This window comes from Ranitomeya imitator, chromosome 3 (assembly GCF_032444005.1).
Source record: "Ranitomeya imitator isolate aRanImi1 chromosome 3, aRanImi1.pri, whole genome shotgun sequence".
Classification (NCBI taxonomy): Eukaryota; Metazoa; Chordata; class Amphibia; order Anura; family Dendrobatidae; genus Ranitomeya; species Ranitomeya imitator.
Window position 1 is genome coordinate 337036043 of NC_091284.1, and position 14521 is coordinate 337050563.

A 14521-nucleotide genomic window follows, 5' to 3' on the forward strand; every position below is an offset into this window, starting at 1 on the left:
CCAGCTTCTCCACCATGACAGACGATCAGCTCTCCATCCTTCTGTCAAGATTACATCTCACCACTTGACCCGCTCCTGTCCCACCTCATCCCTAACCTCGCAAAAGTCTTCATCCCAATCCTAACACAACTCTTCAAACTCTCACTTACAAACGGTGTCTTCCCCTCATCCTTCAAACATGCATCAATCACACCTATCCTCAAAAAACCCTCCCTCCACCCATCCTCTGTGTCCAGCTATCGCCCGATATCCCTTCTCCCCTATGCTTCAAAACTACTGGAACAGCATGTCCATCTTGAACTGTCCTCCCACCTCTCCTGCTGCTCCCTCTTTGACCGGTTACAATCTGGCTTCCGATCACATCACTCAACTGAAACTGCCCTAACTAAAGTGACTGACGACCTACTAACCGGCAAGAGCAAGCGACACTACTCTGTCCTCCTCCTGGACCTGTCTTCTGCCTTTGACACGGTGGACCACTCCCTCCTGTTACAGATTCTCTCATCTCTTGGCAACACAGACTTGGCCCTATCCTGGATCTCATCATATCTAACAGACCAGACATTCAGTGTCTCCCTCTCCCACACCACCTCCTCATCTCGCCCTCTGTCTGTCGGTGTTCCCCAAGGCTCAATTCTAGGACCCCTACTTTTCTCCATCTACACCTTCGGCCTGGGACAGCTCATAGAATTCCATGGTCTACAATATCATCTCTATGCTGATGACCCGCAGATCTACCTATCTGGACCTGACCTCACTTCCTTACTGACCAAAATCCCACAATGTCTGTCTGCAATTTCATCATTCTTTTCTGCTCGCTTTCTAAAACTGGACATGGAAAAAACAGAATTCATCATCTTTCCCCCACCTCACTCTACCCCTCCACCCAACCTATCCATCAATGTCAATGGCTGCTCACTTTCCCCGCTCCCGCACGTTCGCTGCCTCCGGGTGATCCTTGACTCTCTTTCAAGCCACATATCCAAGCCATTGCCTTCTCTTGCCGATTCCAACTCAAAAACATTTCCCGATTCCGTGCATTCCTTGACCATGAAACCATAAAAACACTAGTACATGCTCTTATCTCCCGCCTCAACTACTGCAACTTCCTACTCTCTGGCCTCCCCTCTAGCACTCTGGCACCACTCCAATCCATCCTAAACTCTGCTGCCCGACTAATCCACCTGTCTCCCCGTTATTCCCCAGCCTCTCCTCTCTGTCAGGCCCTTCATTTGCTTCCTATTGCCCAGAGGCTACAGTTCAAAACACTAACAATGACAAACAAAGCCATTCACAACCCGACTCCTCCATACATCTGTGACATGGTCTCCCGGTACTTACCTACACAACCTTCGATCGTCTCATGATCTCCTTCTCTACTCTCTCATCTCTTCCTCCCACAAACGCATCTAAAACTTCTCCCGTGCTTCCCCTATACTCTGGAACTCTCTACCTCAACACATCAGGCTCTCACCTACCATGGAAACCTTCAAAAGGAACCTGAAGAGCAGCCTACAACCTGCAGTGATCCTCAATCCACTGATCCGCAGTATGACCAGCTCTACCCTCTCCTAGTGTATCCACACCCATCCCCTGTAGACTGAGCCCTCGCGGGCAGGGTCCTCTCTCCTCCTGTACTTGTGTGTGCTGTTATGAAAGGCAATTCAGTATCACAATGGACATGGAGGTCAGAGCACATACAGTGATCTAACAATAACCCAAAATAATAGAACGAGCTCTGAGACGTGGGAACTCTGCAGACCGCAATCCCTGATCCTCTCCAAACACAACTAGAGGCAGCCGTGGATTGCGCCTAACGCTACCTATGCAACTCGGCACAGCCTGAGAAACTAAATAGCCTGAACATAGAAAAAATAAGCCTACCTTGCCTCAGAGAAATACCCCAAAGGAAAAGGCAGCCCTCCACATATAATGACTGAGTAAGATGAAAAGACAAACGTAGGGATGAAATAGATTCAGCAAAGTGAGGCTCGATATTCTAGACAGAACGAGGATAGGAAAGATAACTTTGCGGTCTACACAAAACCCTAAAGAAAACCACGCAAAGGGGCAAAAAGACCCTCCGTACCGAACTAACGGCACGGAGGTACACCCTTTGCGTCCCAGAGCTTCCAGCAAAACAAATAGACAAGCTGGACAGAAAAAATAGCAACAAATAGCAAAGAAGCACTTAGCTATGCAGAGCAGCAGGCCACAGGAATGATCCAGAGAAACACAAGTCCAACACTGGAACATTGACAGGAAGCATGAATCAAAGCATTAGGTGGGGTTAAGTAGAGAAGCACCTAACGACCTCACCAGATCACCTGAGGGAGGAAACTCAGAAGCAGCAGTACCAGTTTCCTCCACAAACGGAAGCTCCCAGAGAGAATCAGCCGAAGTACCACTTGTGACCACAGGAGGGAGCTCTGCCACAGAATTCACAACAGTGTGCCTTGTTTTACTCATGTTTATTGTACTTGTCTATATTTGCCCCGTTCACATGTAAAGCACCATGGAATAAATGGCGCTATAAAAATGTATAATATTAATAATAATAATTACAAGCAAACAGGTCACAGGAGAGGAGGTTACCTTTAGTAGCCATTCAAACCCATTTGTGTCAAATTCTGTGCATGTTATCAGGCCAAAATCACCAGGCCTGTTTACTTTTGAACAGGGTCATTTGGATGTTTTGGGTTGTCACTATGATTTAAAAAGAAAACAGTAGTTCTCAGACTTCTCCCGAATATCCCCCATCCTCTGGAACTCTCTGCCCCAACACGTCCGACTATCAACCACAGTCGGATCCTTCAGACGGAACCTGAAAACTCATCTCTTCAGGAAAGCCTACAGCCTGCACTGACACCGCTGCTGCCTCATCACCAACGAAGCTACCGCCTCACCAACACCGAAGCTACCGCCTCACCAACAGCGGAGCTACCGCCTCACCAACACCGGAGCTCCTGCAACCCTCAGCCTACTGTCTCCTTCCCCATAATCCTGTAGAATGTAAGCCCGCAAGGGCAGGGTCCTCGCCCCTCTGTATCAGTCCGTCATTGTTAGTTTGTTTACTGTATGTGATATTTGTAACTTGTATGTAACCCCTTCTCATGTACAGCACCATGGAATCAATGGTGCTATATAAATAAATAATAATAATAATAATAGTTTGATAACAAATTGCTTCATCCAACCACTAACGATGAGTGGAGAAAAAGTTTTGTGTTATTCATATTCTCTGAAAAAAGGCCAAGAAAACAAAGATTCTGACGGGGTATGTAAACTTTTGAGCATGTCTGTACATTGAACCCATGCTGCCTACCCTGACTCCAAACTGTATGACCACATCTTCGTCCCAGTTAACCTGTACCTCGTACCTGTGTCTGACCCTCTGGTCAGCTACTGCAGACCCGGGGACTGCTCTGAAGTGGTACCTGGTGACTACCGGTGGAAAAGCCTATACTCAAAGGCTCTAGTGAATGCCTGGTAGTCATTCAGTTACGTCCCTCCAGGCCAAGCCCGGCCAGTGGGTCCACACCCACCAGCATTGCTAATTCTCACCAATAATAATATAATTTATCTACTATACAGTGCCTAAAAGTAGTATTCAACCCCCTGCAGATTTAGCAGGTTTAATAAGATGCAAATAAGTCAGAGCCTTCAAACTTCAAACAAGAGCAGGATTTATTAACAGATGCATAAATCTTACAAACCAAAAAGTTTTGTTGCTCAGTTAAATTTTTTTAAATTTTAAACATAAAAGTGTGGGTCAATTATTATTCAACCCCTAGGTTTAATATTTTGTGGAATAACCTTTGTTTGCAATTACAGCTAATAATCGTCTTTTATAAGACCTGATCAGGCCGGCACAGGTCTCTGGAGTTATCTTGGCCCACTCCTCCATGCAGATCTTCTCCAAGTTATCTAGGTTCTTTGGGTGTCTCATGTGGACTTTAATCTTGAGCTCCTTCCACAAGTTTTCAATTGGGTTAAGGTCAGGAGACTGACTAGGCCACTGCAACACCTTGATTTTTTGCCTCTTGAACCAGGCCTTGGTTTTCTTGGCTGTGTGCTTTGGGTCGTTGTCTTGTTGGAAGATGAAATGACGACCCATCTTAAGATCCTTGATGGAGGAGCGGAGGTTCTTGGACAAAATCTCCAGGTAGGCCATGCTATCCATCTTCCCATGGATGCGGACCAGATGGCCAGGCCCCTTGGCTGAGAAACAGCCCCACAGCATGATGCTGCCACCACCATGCTTGACTGTAGGGATGGTATTCTTGGGGTCGTATGCAGTGCCATCCAGTCTCCAAACATCACGTGTGTGGTTGGCACCAAAGATCTCGATCTTGGTCTCATCAGACCAGAGAACCTTGAACCAGTCAGGTCTCAGAGTCCTCCAAGTGATCATGAGAAAACTGTAGACGAGCCTTGACATGACGCTTTGAAAGTAAAGGTACCTTACGGGCTCGTCTGGAACGGAGACCATTGTGGTGGAGTACGTTACTTATGGTATTGACTGAAACCAATGTCCCCACTGCCATGAGATCTTCCCGGAGCTCCTTCCTTGTTGTCCTTGGGTTAGCCTTGACTCTTCGGACAAGCCTGGCCTCAGCACGGGAGGAAACTTTCAAAGGCTGTCCAGGCCGTGGAAGGCTAACAGTAGTTCCATAAGCCTTCCACTTCCGGATGATGCTCCCAACAGTGGAGACAGGTAGGCCCAACTCCTTGGAAAGGGTTTTGTACACCTTGCCAGCCTTGTGACCCTCCACGATCTTGTCTCTGATGGCCTTGGAATGCTCCTTTGTCTTTCCCATGTTGACCATGTATGAGTGCTGTTCACAAGTTTGGGGAGGGTCTTAACCCCTTTCTGACATCGGACGTACTATCCCGTCCATGTGGGGTGGGCCCCTATGACCATGGACGGGATAGTACGTCCAGCGCGATCGGCGGCGCTCACGGGGGGAGCGCCGCCGATCGCGGCCGGGTGTCAGCTGCCTATCGCAGCTGACATCCGGCACTATGTGCCAGGAGCGGTCACGGACCGCCCCCGGCACATTAACCCCCGGCACACCGCGATCAAAGATGATCGCGATGTGCCGGCAGTACAGGGAAGCATCGCGCAGGGAGGGGGCTCCCTGCGGGCTTCCCTGAGCCCCCCGCAGCAACGCGATGTGATCGCGTTGCTGCGAGGGTCTCACCTCCCTCCCTGCTCCCTCCAGCCCCGGATCCAAGATGGCCGCGGATCCGGGTCCTGCAGGGAGGGAGGTGGCTTCACAGAGCCTGCTTAGAGCAGGCACTGTGAAGGCTGCAGCGCTGCATGTCAGATCAGTGATCTGACAGAGTGCTGTGCAAACTGTCAGATCACTGATCTGTGATGTCCCCCCCCTGGGACAAAGTAAAAAAAAAAATTTCAAATGTGTAAAAAAAAATAAAAAAAAATATTCCAAAATAATGAAAAAAATATATATATTATTCCCATAAATACATTTCTTTATCTAAATAAAAAAAAAAACAATAAAAGTACACATTTAGTATCGCCGCGTCCGTAACGGCCCGACCTATAAAACTGGCCCACTAGTTAACCCCTTCAGTAAACACCGTAAGAAAAAAAAAAAAACGAGGCAAAAAACGCTTTATTATCATACCGCCGAACAAAAAGTGGAATAACACGTGATCAAAAAGACAGATATAAATAACCATGGTACCGCTGAAAACGTCATCTTGTCCCGCAAAAAACGAGCCACCATACAGCATCATCAGCAAAAAAATAAAAAAGTTATAGTCCTCAGAATAAAGCGATGCAAAAATAATTATTTTTTCTATAAAATAGTTTTTATCGTATAAAAGCGCCAAAACACAAAAAAATGATATAAATGAGGTGTCGCTGTAATCGTACTGACCCGAAGAATAAAACTGCTTTATCAATTTTACCAAACGCGGAACGGTATAAACGCCTCCCCCAAAAGAAATTCATGAATAGCTGGTTTTTGGTCATTCTGCCTCACAAAAATCGGAATAAAAAGTGATCAAAAAATGTCACGTGCCCGAAAATGTTACCAATAAAAACGTCAACTCGTCCCGCAAAAAACAAGACCTCACATGACTCTCTGAACCAAAATATAGAAAAATTATAGCTCTCAAAATGTGGTAACGCAAAAAATATTTTTTTGCAATAAAAAGCGTCTTTCAGTGTGTGACGGCTGCCAATCATAAAAATCCGCTAAAAAACCCGCTATAAAAGTAAATCAAACCCCCCTTCATCACCCCCTTAGTTAGGGAAAAATTTAAAAAAATGTATTTATTTCCATTTTCCCATTAGGGCTAGGGTTAGAGTTAGGGCTAGGGTTAGGGCTAGGGTTAGGGCTAGGGTTAGGGCTAGGGTTAGGGCTAGGGTTAGGGTTAGGGTTACAGTTTGGGTTGGGGCTAAAGTTACAGTTAGGGTTTAGATTACATTTACGGTTGGGAATAGGGTTGGGATTAGGGTTAGAGGTGTGTCAGGGTTAGAGGTGTGGTTAGGGTTACTGTTGGGATTAGGGTTAGGGATGTGTTTGGATTAGGGTTTCAGTTATAATTGTGGGGTTTCCACTGTTTAGGCACATCAGGGGCTCTCCAAACGCGACATGGCGTCCGATCTCAATTCCAGCCAATTCTGCGTTGAAAAAGTAAAACAGTGCTCCTTCCCTTCCGAGCTCTCCCGTGTGCCCAAACAGGGGTTTACCCCAACATATGGGGTATCGGCGTACTCAGGACAAATAGGACAACAACTTTTGGGGTCCAATTTCTCCTGTTACCCTTGGGAAAATACAAAACTCGGGGCTAAAACATTTTTTGTGGGAAAAAAAAGATTTTTTATTTTCACGGCTCTGCGTAATAAACTGTAGTGAAACACTTGGGGGTTCAAAGTTCTCACAACACATCTAGATTAGTTCCCTGGGGGGTCTAGTTTCCAATATGGGGTCACTTGTGGGGGGTTTCTACTGTTTAGGTACATTAGGGGTTCTGCAAACGCAATGTGACGTCTGCAGACCATTCCATCTAAGTCTGCATTCCAAATGGCGCTCCTTCCCTTCCGAGCTCTGCCATGCGCTCAAACGGTGGTTTCCCCCAACATACAGGGTATCAGCGTACTTAGGACAAATTGGACAACAACTTTTGGGGTCGAATTTCTCTTACCCTCGGGAAAATACAAAACTGGGGGCTAAAAAATAATTTTGGGGGGAAAGATTTTTTTTTTTAATTTTCACGGCTCTGCGTTACAAACTGTAGTGAAACACTTGGGGGTTCAAAGCTATCACAACACATCTAGATGAGTTCCTTAGGGGGTCTAGTTTCCAAAATGGTGTCACTTGTGGGGGGTTTCTACTGTTTAGGTACATTAGGGGCTCTGCAAACGCAATGTGACACCTGCAGACCATTCCATCTAAGTCTGCATTCAAATGGCACTCCTTCCCTTCTGAGCCCTCCCATGTGCCCAAACAGTGGTTCCACCCACATATGGTGTATCATCGCACTCAGGACAAATTGGGCAACAAATTTTGGGGTCCAATTTCTCCTGTTACCCTCAGGAAAATACAAAACTGGGGGCTAAAAAAATAATTTTTGTGGGAAAAAAATTTTGTTTTATTTTTACGGCTCTGCATTATAAACTTCTGTGAAGCACTTGGTGGGTCAAAGTGCTCACCACACCTCTAGATAAGTTCCTTAGGGGGGTCTACTTTCCAAAATGGTGTCATTTGTGGGGGGTTTCAATGTTTAGGCACATCAGTGGCTCTTCAAACGCAACATGGCGTCCCATCTCAATTCCTGTCAATTTTGCATTGAAAAGTCAAACGGCGCTCCTTCCCTTCCGAGCTCTCCCATCCGCCCAAACAGTGGTTTACCCCCACATATGGGCTATCAGCGTACTCAGGACAAATTGTACAACTTTTGGGGTCCAATTTCTTCTCTTACCCTTGGGAAAATAAAAAATTGGGGGCGAAAAGATAATTTTTGTGAAAAAATATGATTTTTTATTTTTACGGTTCTACATTATAAACTTCTGTGAAGCACTTGGTGGGTCAAAGTGCTCACCACACCTCTAGATAAGTTCCTTAGGGGGTCTACTTTCCAAAATGGTGTCACTTGTGGGGGGTTTCAATGTTTAGCCACATCAGGGGCTCTCCAAACGAAACATGGCGTCCCATCTCAATTCCAGTCAATTTTGCATTGAAAAGTCAAATGGCACTCCTTCGCTTCCGAGCTCTGCCATGCGCCCAAACAGTGGTTTACCCCTACATGTGGGGTATTGGCATACTCAGGACAAATTGTACAACAATGTTTGGGGTCCATTTTCTCCTGTTACCCTTGGTAAAATAAAACAAATTGGAGCTGAATTAAATTTTTTGTGAAAAAAAGTTAAATGTTCATTTTTATTTAAACATTCAAAAAATTCCTGTGAAGCACCAGAAGGGTTAATAAACTTCTTGAATATGGTTTTGAGCACCTTGAGGGGTGTAGTTTTTAGAATGGTGTCACACTTGGGTATTTTCTATCATATAGACCCCTCAAAATGACTTCAAATGAGATGTGGTCCCTAAAATAAAATGGTGTTGTAGAAATGAGAAATTGCTGGTCAACCTTTAACCCTTATAACTCCCTAACAAGAAAAAAATTTTGGTTCCAAAATTGTGCTGATGTAAAGTACACATGTGGGAAATGTTACTTATTAAGTATTTTGTGTGACATATCTCTGTGATTTAATTGCATAAAAATTCAAAGTTGGAAAATTGCGAAATTTTCATAATTTTCGCCAAATTTCCGTTTTTTTCACAAATAAACGCAGGTACTATCAAAGAATTTTTACCATTGTCATGAAGTACAATATGTCACGAGAAAACAATGTCAGAATCACCAGGATCCATTGAAGCGTTCCAGAGTTATAACCTCATAAAGGGACAGTGGTCAGAATTGTAAAAATTGGCCCGGTCATTTTAACGTGCAAACCACCCTTGGGGGTAAAGGGGTTAAATAGTCAGAAAAGGCTGGAAAAAGATAATTAATCCAAACATGTGAAGCTCATTGTTCTTTGTGCCTGAACTACTTCTTAATACTTTAGGGGAACCAAACAGAATTCTGGTGGGTTGAGGGGTTGAATAATAAATGACCCTCTGAAAAGACTTTTCACAATTAAAAAAAAAAAAAAAAAACAAAGAAATAATATTCTTTTTTGCTGCAGTGCATTTCACACTTCCAGGCTGATCTACAGTCCAAATGTCACAATGCCAAGTTAATTCCAAATGTGTAAACCTGCTAAATCTGCAGGGGGTTGAATACTACTTGTAGGCACTGTATAATTGTCTAAGGGTCACTTCCGTCTTTCTGTCCTGTCTGTCATGGATATGCATTGGTCACAGCCTCTGAAGGTCATGAAATCCAAGTCGCTGATTTGTCTCACCAGCTTCCTGTCATGGCTGCCGCGACCAATCAGTGACGGCCACAGTCCGATTAGTCCCTCCCTACTGGTTCAGGTCTGCTCTGCTGGATGACAGGCTGCATGGACGCATCATGCAGCCTGCCATCTAGATGTAGCAGAGCAGAGTGTGACATCACATCCAGCTGTCCTTGACTTTTCTGTAGCAAATACGCTGCAAGAAGAGTCAACCTGCGCATTTGCAGCATTTTTTCACCATCCATTCAAGTCAATGGGTGGAAAACGCTGAAAAAAAAACGCTGGAAAAACACTGAAAGAAGTGACATTCTCTATGTCCAAAAAACGCAGCAAAGCACAAAATATTTATCACACAAATAACCAATGTGTGTGCATGAGATTTCTCAAGTCTCATAGGCTTTGCTGGTACTGTAAAAAGCAGCTGAAAATGAGCTTTAAAAAAATGCAGCAAAAACTCCCTGTGTGAACTTACTCTTAACGATCGCCGATACGCCTTTTAACGGTGGCAGTTAAGGGTACTTAAACCAAAAAAAAAAGTGAATAGCGCCCCCCAGAGTCAGACTTTCTCTGGGGTCTCGGTTGCCGGGGGTAGCCGAGACCCCAGAGAACATGATTCTGGTTTTTTTTACCGACCCCCGGGTTGCAATCGCCGGTAATTAACCGTTTACCGGCGGTCGCCAAAAAAAAAAAAAAAAAAATGCAATTTCCCATTTAATTTCTCTCTCCTCCGATGTGATCGCACATCAGAGGACAGAGAAATGGGGTCCCCGTTAGCCCCCCGATACTCACCTGTCTCCCCCGGGGTTCCTCGTGGTCCCCGATGGGCGCCACCATCATGTTCCGGCCAAAAAATGGCGGGTGCATGCGCAGTGCGCCCGCCGGCAGGCACCTGGAAGATCGTTGGGGTCTCGGCTGCCAGGGGTAGCCGAGACCCCAAAGAACATGATCGGGGGCTGGTTTTTACCGACCCCTGTTTCGCGATCGCCGGTAATTAACTGTTTACTGGCAACCGCCCCCCCCCCCCCCCAAAAAAAAATAGCTATGTGTCATTCTCGGTCCTTGGATGTGATCGCACATCAGAGGACAGAGAAATAGTGGGATTCGGGGGACCCAGTTATACTTACCGGTGTCCCTGGGTCCTCCTGCGTCCCCTCCTGCCCGCCGGTTTCTTCATCTGGTAAGAAAATGGCGGGTGCATGCGCAGTGCACCCGCCATGATCTGCCGGCCGGCAGCTAGAGGAGTTGGGGCTAAATTTAGGGTTAGGGTTGGGGCTAAATTTAGGGTTAGGGTTAGGCTTCTTTCACACTTGCGTCGGTACGGTGCCGTCGCAATGCGTGGGTCAGACGCACGTTGTGAAAATTGTGCACAACATGGGCAGCGGATGCAGTTTTTCAAAGGATCCGCTGCCCAGTCTATGTCCTGGGGAGGAGTGGGCGGAGTTACGGCCACGCATGCGCAGTCGGAAATGGCGGACGCGACGGACAAAAAAAAATTACATTGAATGTTTTTTTGTGAGGACAGTCTGCCAAAACACAACAGATCCAGTGCACGATGGACGCAACGTGTGGCCATCCGTCGTGATCCGTCGGCAATAGAAGTCTATGGGCAAAAAACGCATCCTGCGGGCACATTTGCAGGATCTGTTTTTTGTCCAAAACGACGGATGCCACACGACGCAAGTGTGAAAGTAGCCTTAGGGTTAGGGTTGAGGCTAAAGTTAGGGCTAGGGTTAGGCTAGGGTTTGGGCTAAAGTTAGGGTTGGGGCTAAAGTTAGGGTTGGGGCTAAAGTTAGGCTTTAGAGTTTGGATGAGGGTTAGGGTTTGGATAAGGGTTGGTATTAGGGTTACGCTTGGGATTAGGGTTAGGATTAGGGTTAAGGTTAGGGTTGGGATTAGGGGTATATTGGGATTAGAGTTAGGTTTGAGGTTAGGGTTGAGATTAGGATTAGGGGTGTGTTGGATTTAGGGTTTTGATTAGGGTTGTTTTGGGGTTAGGGTTGTGATTATCGTTAGGGTTGTGATTAGGATTATGGATTGGGTTGGGATTAGGGTTAGGGGTGTGTTGCGGTTAGGGTTGGAGTTAGGATTGGGGGGGTTTCCACTGTTTAGGTACATCAGGGGGTCTCCAAACAATTTTGCGCTCAAAAAGTCAAAATGGTGCTCCCTCCCTTCTGAGCTCTGCCGTGCGCCCAAACAGTGGTTTACCCCCACATAGGGGGCATCAGCGTACTCGGGATAAATTGTACAACAACTTTTGGGGTCCAATTTCTCCTGTTACCCTTGTGAAAATAAAAACTTGGGGGCTAAAAAAATCTTATTGGTGGAAAAAAATATTTTTTATTTTCACGACTCTGCATTATAAACTTCTGTGAAGCACTTGGGCATTCAAAGTTCTCACCACAGATCTAGATAAGTTCCATGGGGGGTCTAGTTTCCAAAATGGGGTCACTTGTGGGTTTTTTTTTTTTACTGTTTAGATACATCAGGGGCTCTGCAAACGCAACATAACACCCACAGACCATTCTATCAAAGTCTGCACTCCAAAACGGAGCTCCTTCCCTTCCGAGCTCTGCCATGCGCCCAAACAGTGGTCCCCCCACATATGGGGTATCAGCCTACTCAGCATAAATTGCACAATAAATTTTGGGGTCCAATTTCCCCTGTTACCTTTGTGAAAGTAAAAATTTGGGGGTGAAAAGATCATTTTTGTGGAAAAAATATGTTTTTTTTATTTTCACGGCTCTACATTATAAACTTCTGTGAAGCAGTTGGGGGTTCATAGTGCTCACCACACATCTAGATAAGCTCTTTGGGGGGTCTAGTTTCCAAAATGGGGTCACTTGTGGCGGGTTTCTACTGTTTAGGCATATCAGGAGCTATGCAAATGCAACAGGACGCCCGCAGACCATCCCAACAAAGTCTGCATTCCAAGCGGCGTGCTCCTTCCCTTCCGAGCTCCGATGGGTGCCCAAACAGTGCCCCCCCCCCACATATGGGGTATCAGCATACTCAGGACAACCTGGTCAACAGATATTGGGGTCCAATGACTCCTGTTACCCTTGAGAAAATAAAAAATTGCAGGCTAAAAAATCTTTTTTGAGGGGAAAAAAAAGGATTTTTTATTTATTTTCACGGCTCTACTTTACAAATTTCTGTGAAGCACTTGGGGGATTAAAGTGCTCACCACACATCTAGATAAGTTCCTTAAGGGGTCTAGTTTCCAAAATGGGGTAACTTGTGGGGGGTTTCTACTGTTTAGGCATTTCAGGGGCTCTCAAAACGCGACATGGCGTCCGATCTCAATTCCAGCCAATTCTACATTGAAAAAGTCAAACGGAACTCCTCTTCCAAGCTCTGCGGTGCGCCCAAACAGTGGTTTACCCCCACATATGGGGTATCGGCGTATTCAGGAAAAATTGCACAACAAAATTTATGGTTAAATTTCTGTTTTTACACTTAAATGTTCATTTTTTCCTTCCACATTGTTTCATTTCCTGTGAAGCACGTAAAGGGTTAATAAACTTCTTGAATGTGGTTTTGAGAACCTTGAGGGGTGCAGTTTTTACAATGGTGTCAACACTTGGATATTTGCTATCATACAGACCCCTCAAAATTACTTCAAATGTGATGTGGTCCCTAAAAAAAATGGTGTTGTAAAAATGAGAAATTGCTGGTCAACTCTCTAACAAAAAAAACATTTTGTTTCCACAATTGTGCTGATGTAAAGTAGACATGTGGGAAATGTTATTTATTAACATATTTTTGTGACATATCTCTCTGATTTAAGGGCATAAAAAATGCAAAGTTTGAAAATTGCTAAATTTTAAAAATTTGCCATATTTCCAATTTTTTTCATAAATAATCGCAAGTAATATTGAAGAAATGTTACCACTAACATGAAGTACAATAGGTCACGAAAAAAACAATCTCTGAATCAGCCGGATCCGTTAAAGCGTTCCAGAGTTATAACCTCATAAAGTGACAGTGGCCAGAATTGTAAAAATTGGCCTGGTCATTAAGTACCAAATTGGCTCTGTCACTAAGGGGTTAAAGTCCATAAAAATTAGCTCCAAATAAAAAAGGTCTGCATCTCAGCATCCATATGGCTCCAGAGATATGAAGACTGCTGTATAGCAGCAGTGTGTGATGTGCACATGGTCACAATTCCCTTGTATTCACTGTACGGTCATGTACTGCTAGTCTCTAGACCACCTATGAGCAGAGAGAATACAGGGGAATCTTAACAGTTTACCATTTGCAAACACTGCCATGTTTCAGCAGCCTGCAGTCACAGATTGACAGCAGGCTTTTCTTCTCAGCCCGAAAAAAAACAAAACAGACCTAGAGAAGCACAAACAAAACACTGCGAGTGAAACAAGTATTGAAAACGTCACCAAATTTTCTAAATAAATATATTTCTAAAACGTGCTATTGACTATTCTCACCAGATGACTAACAACCCATCCAATCTAGAAAGGCAAATAAATCATTCCAATAGATTTCCATAAAGTTAGTTGTGACACAGGGAAAAATTCTTGAACACACTTAGGCCGGGTTCACACTGCGTTAAACAGCAGCCCGTTCAACATACGCTAACCAGCTGCTGTTAACGCAAGTGCCGGTATATGCAAAGCGCTAGCACAGATGGAGCATCTGCTAGCTCTGTCTGCGCTAGCAGTGACGGACCCGGAAACGCTGCAGCCCGCGTCTCAGGGTCAGTCATTCAATGATGGCACATCCCTAGCACACTCCTATATATAGACCTGGGATTTCCACGACAGAGACGGAAGTTAGAAACAGACAGAAGTACCCCTTAGGCATATATATGCCTAAGGGGTACTTCTGTCTGTTTCTAACTTCCGTCTGTGTGTCACGGAAATCCCAGGTCGCCGGGTCAGTGCCCCCCTTCATACTCCCCTCCAGTCAGCCGCCACATAGGGTTTTAGCAGTCCGTTACACGCAGTGCGTTACACCGTGGCATAACGCGGTGTAACGCAGTCCGTTAATGCTGCTATTAACCCTGTGTGACCAACTTTTTACTATTGATGCTGCCTATGCAGCATCAATAGTAAAAAGATCTAATGTTAA

At 45.1% G+C, this 14521-nt stretch overlaps 1 protein-coding gene across 1 annotated transcript in view; it reads right to left on the reverse strand.

The window, feature by feature from the left end:
- The window catches only part of RPS6KA1 (ribosomal protein S6 kinase A1), a 356285-nt gene that overhangs the window by 210640 nt on the left and 131124 nt on the right, over window positions 1–14521 (reverse strand). The window lies entirely within an intron of this gene.